Below are 6,185 nucleotides of genomic sequence, written 5' to 3'. Positions count from 1 at the left end.
TGCTGTTTTGTTGTTTTAATTTTGGTTTTTTTAAAAATAATTGCAAACTAATTGCCCTCTGATTTCTATTGTACACAGAAACTCACCCTCCCTTTCCTCCATACACAAAGTAGGTCAAGGCTTCTAGGTAGTCAGTTCCAATAACTCTCAATCCGCCTAACATGCTCCGTGGTTCACGTTGCCTTGACTTGGGAGTGCAGCCAATGAAGTACGAGAGGGTCTCTGTCAAGGCACAGTGCAGAGCAGCAGCCAGAGGCTCTGGGGGCAGTAACCCCCCAGACCAGGCGGACTGGGTTGGCCCCTAGGAATTCTGTTTGCGGCTATGACTCCTTTCCTTTTGGGGGATCAATCAGTACATGGTTTGCCACATTTTTATTTCATTAACCTTTAGAGTTGGGAGGTCAAGCTGGGGGAACGTCACTGCCATTAGGAATGAATCCTGAGCTCCAGGCTTCTGGGAATACCTGTCTGTTGGCAGCATGAGAAGTCAACATTTAAGGAAACTCTGGCTATTGTGATCAACCCCATGATCACAATATTTGGACTCTGTGGGTTTAAATTCTAGCTTGATCATTTGCATAATTATGGAAAATTAATATACTGATCTGGGCTTCAGTTTGTAATAAGAGCCTGGAAGCTGGGAAATTAGAGTTAAATGAGGTGATTCAAGTAACATTCAGAGTGTAGTGTCTAGGGCAAATAGACCCAGTTATGCTGACTGTCCATTCCGTCATTATTACTACAATAAATGCAACAAATTCCTTTAAGCTTTTCAGTCTAGCCCACATGATCATTGCTAACACCCTTATCTTGCCTGAGCACCGATCTAAATGGATGACTCCACTCACCACTTTCCCACCTACTCCCAATTCTAACTTCTAGACTCTCCTATAAGAATTGCCCTCTGGGCTGGGGTTGTGGCTCAGTGGTAGAGCACTTGCCTAGATGTGTGAGGCACTGGGTTCAATTCTCAGAACCACATATAAACAAATCAATAAATAATGGTCCATCAATAACTAATAAAATTAAAAAAGAAAAAGAATTGCCCTCCTTACATATATTATCCTATATGCCACAGTATGACCTCATGTTGGCTCAATAAACAGCTGCCCTCAGTCATCTTGAATGATGCCACTCCTTTGTTATGCCCAGGATATCTTTGGCTATTTCTGTGTCTTAAGCACCCTTGGCAATGTACTGAAAGGTTAAGAAACAATTCTCAGAATATTTTAAATGTGCAAAAAAAAAAAAAAAAGTAGCGGGGGGATACTTTTAAAGGAATCATGTTGGAATCATCTTGAAATGGTTATTCATATTAAAATAAGGTACATGATATAGTACTATTTGTGTTTCTTTAACACATGACATTTAAAAATCCAACAGTGGTCTACTAAATATCATAATTTGAAGCTGTGATGAATATTAGTATTGTTTTACAAAAACTCTCAGAATATGAAAATACACAATATCTGTTGATTTTATAGTTACTGCAAATACAGCTATTGCTTGTCACCTACGTTTACAATTGATATAGTAAATTTCAATTGGAGGTGAGTGAAAATTAAGACATAGTATTACCCATGCTTAGTTACAAACTCCTGAAATCTTGGAAGGTTCATGGACCAAAGCTTAAGAATTCTTGATCTAACCCAGCACCTACCAGATGCTCACTATGGTAAACTCACTCTAGTTGTCTGCTTGGGCACCAGAGTCTATCCTGGGTGCCTGGGGATTGTATCTTTGGGGTCATTGCACCATCTCTTCCCTGTAGATAAAAATCTATTGTTTCACACTTCCTTGGGAAGCCTCCATGGATTCTACCATGTTCTCTGGCCCTTCAAGTCAAGGCTCTATCACCTCTGCCCAGGGTTTGTTTTTAACCAACCGCCAAAGACTGCCAGTTGCGTTGCTGCTGTTTAAGGTTTACTGCTAGAGTAGTAACTGCTTAAGCACTTGCCTTGCCTCACTACTACATCTCAAAAACCCAAGCAGCAGAAAATCCTTGAATTACTATTATCATCTCAACAAAATCAATTTGCATTTTGCAGAGCTTATAAGTGATCTCACGTGATTGCTCTAACAAGTCTCTGTGGGTAGGTAAAGCAGTACCCTAATCTTTATCTTACATATGAGGAAAAGCCAAGTGGCTTTCTAAAGAAAAGAACAGGTTATCACCAACACAGGCTTGGAATCCCCTTTCTCCTGCCTCTGACTTCGATTCTGCACCCCCGCCTACAGCACAGTGTGGCAGTAATGGCTGGTTAGTGAGCATCTGTGACTGATGTTTTCACAACTTCTCCTCATCATAAGCCCCAGGAGCTGAGGTTGAAGAGATCAGAGCAAGGGGGTGGGAGGAGTTTTGGAGGGCATCACTGGTCACAGATAGCAGTTGAGCTCCAAAGTTCTTCTGTCATTGTTCATGCAAATCCATTGCTAAAAACTTTGCAAGGCTGGGTATTGGTGTCCATTTAAGGACTGCCAAAAATAAAAAGGCAAAGCATGTAACCACGAACAAAGAATCTGGGAGCGAGCTGATACACCATGCTTATGTAAAAACAGGAAGAAACAGGATCCAGGAAAGGGATTGGGACCTGGCACTGCTAAGGACACCATGGTGAGCAGCAAAGACCCAGGACTACTGAGTCCCATTGAGGTTTTAGGTTTGTTTGTTCCAGCAACCAAGATTACCTTTCCAAATTCTGTTCATTTTGAAATACATAATCAACAGAAATATTCATGAGTGCCTGCTATATGCAAAGCACTTGCCCAGACACACTTGGAAATATAAAAAGATATTAAACACAGTCTCGAATTTCTTCCTTAATATGTTTCCTGTACAAAAATATCCATATTATAAATTTTAAGTCTATGACTTGATAAGGCAACATGCAATTGTGTATGTCTATATTTCTGTATATGTAGAAAAACACTTGTGCATGCTTGCTCATATAATCACAGATTGCTAGATCACATAAATACACACAACTACATGTACATGTAAATTATTACATATTTATGAGCCTTACTACATTGTGGAATGTCAATTAGAGCTATGCATAAATAGCGTACATGTAATAAGCATGCCACATAGACACATATGTGTACGTGGGTGCAATGCACATGTGCATGTGAACATACTGAGATATACACATATGCATGCAAATATACAAAACTAGAAAGATAAATGCACATTTACATGTTAAATAAATGTTTTCTTGCATGCACGTATACTAGACTATAATATGTGTGTATAAACATACATATAATTTTCAAATAATTCAGCACTTGTTCATTGGGTTTCCCTTCCTGTACCCTTGATACCCTGCACTCTACCACACCTCCCCAGTAAACCCTCTGGGATAGGACTAGTTACTGGAATGCCTGCACCCCTACACACCTTCATTCTTTAAACTGCACACCCTGCTCCAGTCCTGGCTGTGTTCCAGAATGGACAGCCAATACCCCAATACTCAGACAGACCCAGAGAGGAGACAAACAGGATGGAGCTGGGCTGGAAGGCACACCTAGGCCCACACGGCTCACAATCCCGTCCCCCTGGACTCTGGTAGGGGTTACGGACCTGGAACCACATTGCACAGCTTAACGCTCTGTTTGCCAGCTAAGGCATCTCTGTGGAATTTGTTACTGTCTTTCCAGACAACCCAACATGTGTAACTGCTGAGAAAGGTCCCTGCCACCCATCATGGGATGGAATAAGTAAGGAAAATAAAATTTAATTGCCAAATTACACAAACAGTTGTGAAATTTAAACCTACTTATTTATAAAGTTCTCTTCCTTGAAGAATAAATAACATTTTAAGCAGGTGGATAGTTAATTGGCATATCTATTTATCTGACAAAGAAAAAAAAGCTGTTCCTACCTCCTATCCCTGAGGGAGGCACTAGAAAGGAAAACCACCCTGTCCTGGGAACTCACTCTAGAGGGGACCAGCTGGCGGCAGATGTCAAGCACACTGGGATGGGGGTGGCTCTAAGTCAGGGGTGTGATCAGGAAAGAGCCCTTGAGCTGTGAAGGCAAGTCAGAGGGAGCCACGGAAGAAAGCAAGATGACACTTCAGAGGAGAGGAGCCGCATGCACAAAGCCGTGGAGACAGGAGGGAGGTGGCACTGGGGACACCAGCCACTCACTGCAGCTGCAGGAAGGAAGCCGGGCGAAGGCACCTGCTGGGAGGTGAGACTGGAGAGAAGACAGGGCCAGATGGGTAACGTTCCAAAATACTCCAAAGAAGGCTTTGCATATTTTCTTAAAACAGATAAGGAGTCATGGCAGTGCTTCTGTGAATGTAAAGATCTCACTCTGAATTCTATGATGCCACCATTTAAGATTCAGACACTTCATTTTCTTCCATCTCTTATCAGGCATCAATTGTAAACTTGAGAAGAATTTCATTAGACATTTTCAACTTAAGTATATGTGCTACTTAAACCCAGAGAAAGACAAGATTGAAGTTCTAGTTTCTTTACTAAAACTAAAATAAATAAATAAAAATCCCTAATATTCGATATATGTAGCACACTGGAATATGTGGAAATATTACCTTTTCTGTTGTCAAATGATTGCATTAAGGAACCACATCAATATCCTCTGTTCATCTAAACATCACCTAGGAGGTGTGGCTCTAGAGTTCCTTCCCCTCTACAAATAGAATCTGTTTCTCTAACTTTAAATATACACTTTGTGTTTTCCACTAGAATGGGGTTGGTGTGATAGTGTGACAGTTCCAAACCCACGTCTGGTTACCTAGGCTCTTGCTCACAGATCTCTGCCACCTCCCAGTAATGAGCTCAGTTTGGATGCTGGAGACTGAGAGACACATGGAGCAGAGAAGCATTGTCCCAACCAAGATCATGCCAGATAAGCCTACCTGAGCCAATCCAGCAGCTGACCAAAACATAGGATGAGCCCAGTCCCAATCAGCAGAGCCCAGTATTAACCAAGAGGACCTCCCACCTTCCCCTTAGGTTACAGAGCCAAAACGAATGTTGCTTATTGACTGTCAATGAGATTCTGTGTGTCACTCATTAATAGTATGGCACTATATAACGGATGCAGATCTGGATTTGAAAGGACTGATGAAATCCCTATTTCTCCATTTCTGAACTATGTGTTCTTGTGCAAGTCATTTCATCTCTCTGAGCCTCAGTTTTATTAACGATAATTTGGAAATAGCCATACCCACCAGCAGGGTTTTTGTGAGGACTAGACTGACAGGTGTCAGATTCTGGCAGTTGATAAGTTCTCAATAACAGCAAGCCTTAATTACTCTCCACTTTGTGTGGGAGTCTCCTACTATGGTTATCAGTGGAACAGCTCTTTTAAAGTTATGCTCTTGGCTAAAACCAGAAAACTTACACATGAGGTCAAAGTGACCTGGGGGAACTAGCATCTCTTCTTGAAGCCCAAGTTAGAAAACCAATAGCTAATTTAAAAGCAGGCTCCTAGGGACAAAGGAGCCTTCCATAGCACAGAGACCATGGGGATCGACAGCCCTAGATGGACAGTAGGACTTTTCTCTCCCCGGCTGGGCTGACCACTGCCCTGTAGACACAAGCACTTCCCCCTTAGAGCTCCAACAATGATTAGCAACTGGAGAGTCACATGCAGACCACCCAGGAGCCTCAGCTGATGCACTTGGCTGACTAATTAGGAACATGAACTGATGGGAGCGTGATGTTCCAGCGGCCTGAGCTTGCAGGCTGCCCTGACACGGGCTCTCTGGTCGCTCCATGGGGGAGGCTACGCCTTTGATCTACAAAGCCTGCATCCACTTTGATCCCGGTCACCTTTGAGGTCAAGCTTCCAGCCGCTGGCCCTTCCCACCATGTCAGTCACCTGTGCCTGAGACTTATTTAGTATTTCCAGATGAAGAGAATTCAGGCGAGTGAGACCCGAGCTGCTTGGGCAATGCAGCCAAGACCATGTTTGGAAAGAGATCTGAGATGAACCAAGCATTTTGCTTTATAGTTGAGAATTCTGTGAGCTATGGGAAAGGAAGGACTTAAGTTCATCAATATCCTACCAAGAGCTGCACGTTTTTTTCACTTGTCATCACAGCCAAACCAGAATCAAAGCCGAATGCCAGCACTTGCTATCTAACAACTGTGGGGAAGGCTTTGTACTCTTCAAATCTCAGTTTTCTCATCTAGGAAATAATTTCTTTTTA

This window comes from Callospermophilus lateralis, chromosome 14, assembly GCF_048772815.1.
Source record: "Callospermophilus lateralis isolate mCalLat2 chromosome 14, mCalLat2.hap1, whole genome shotgun sequence".
Lineage (NCBI taxonomy): Eukaryota > Metazoa > Chordata > Mammalia > Rodentia > Sciuridae > Callospermophilus > Callospermophilus lateralis.
Note: the sequence above shows the minus strand (reverse complement) of the source record.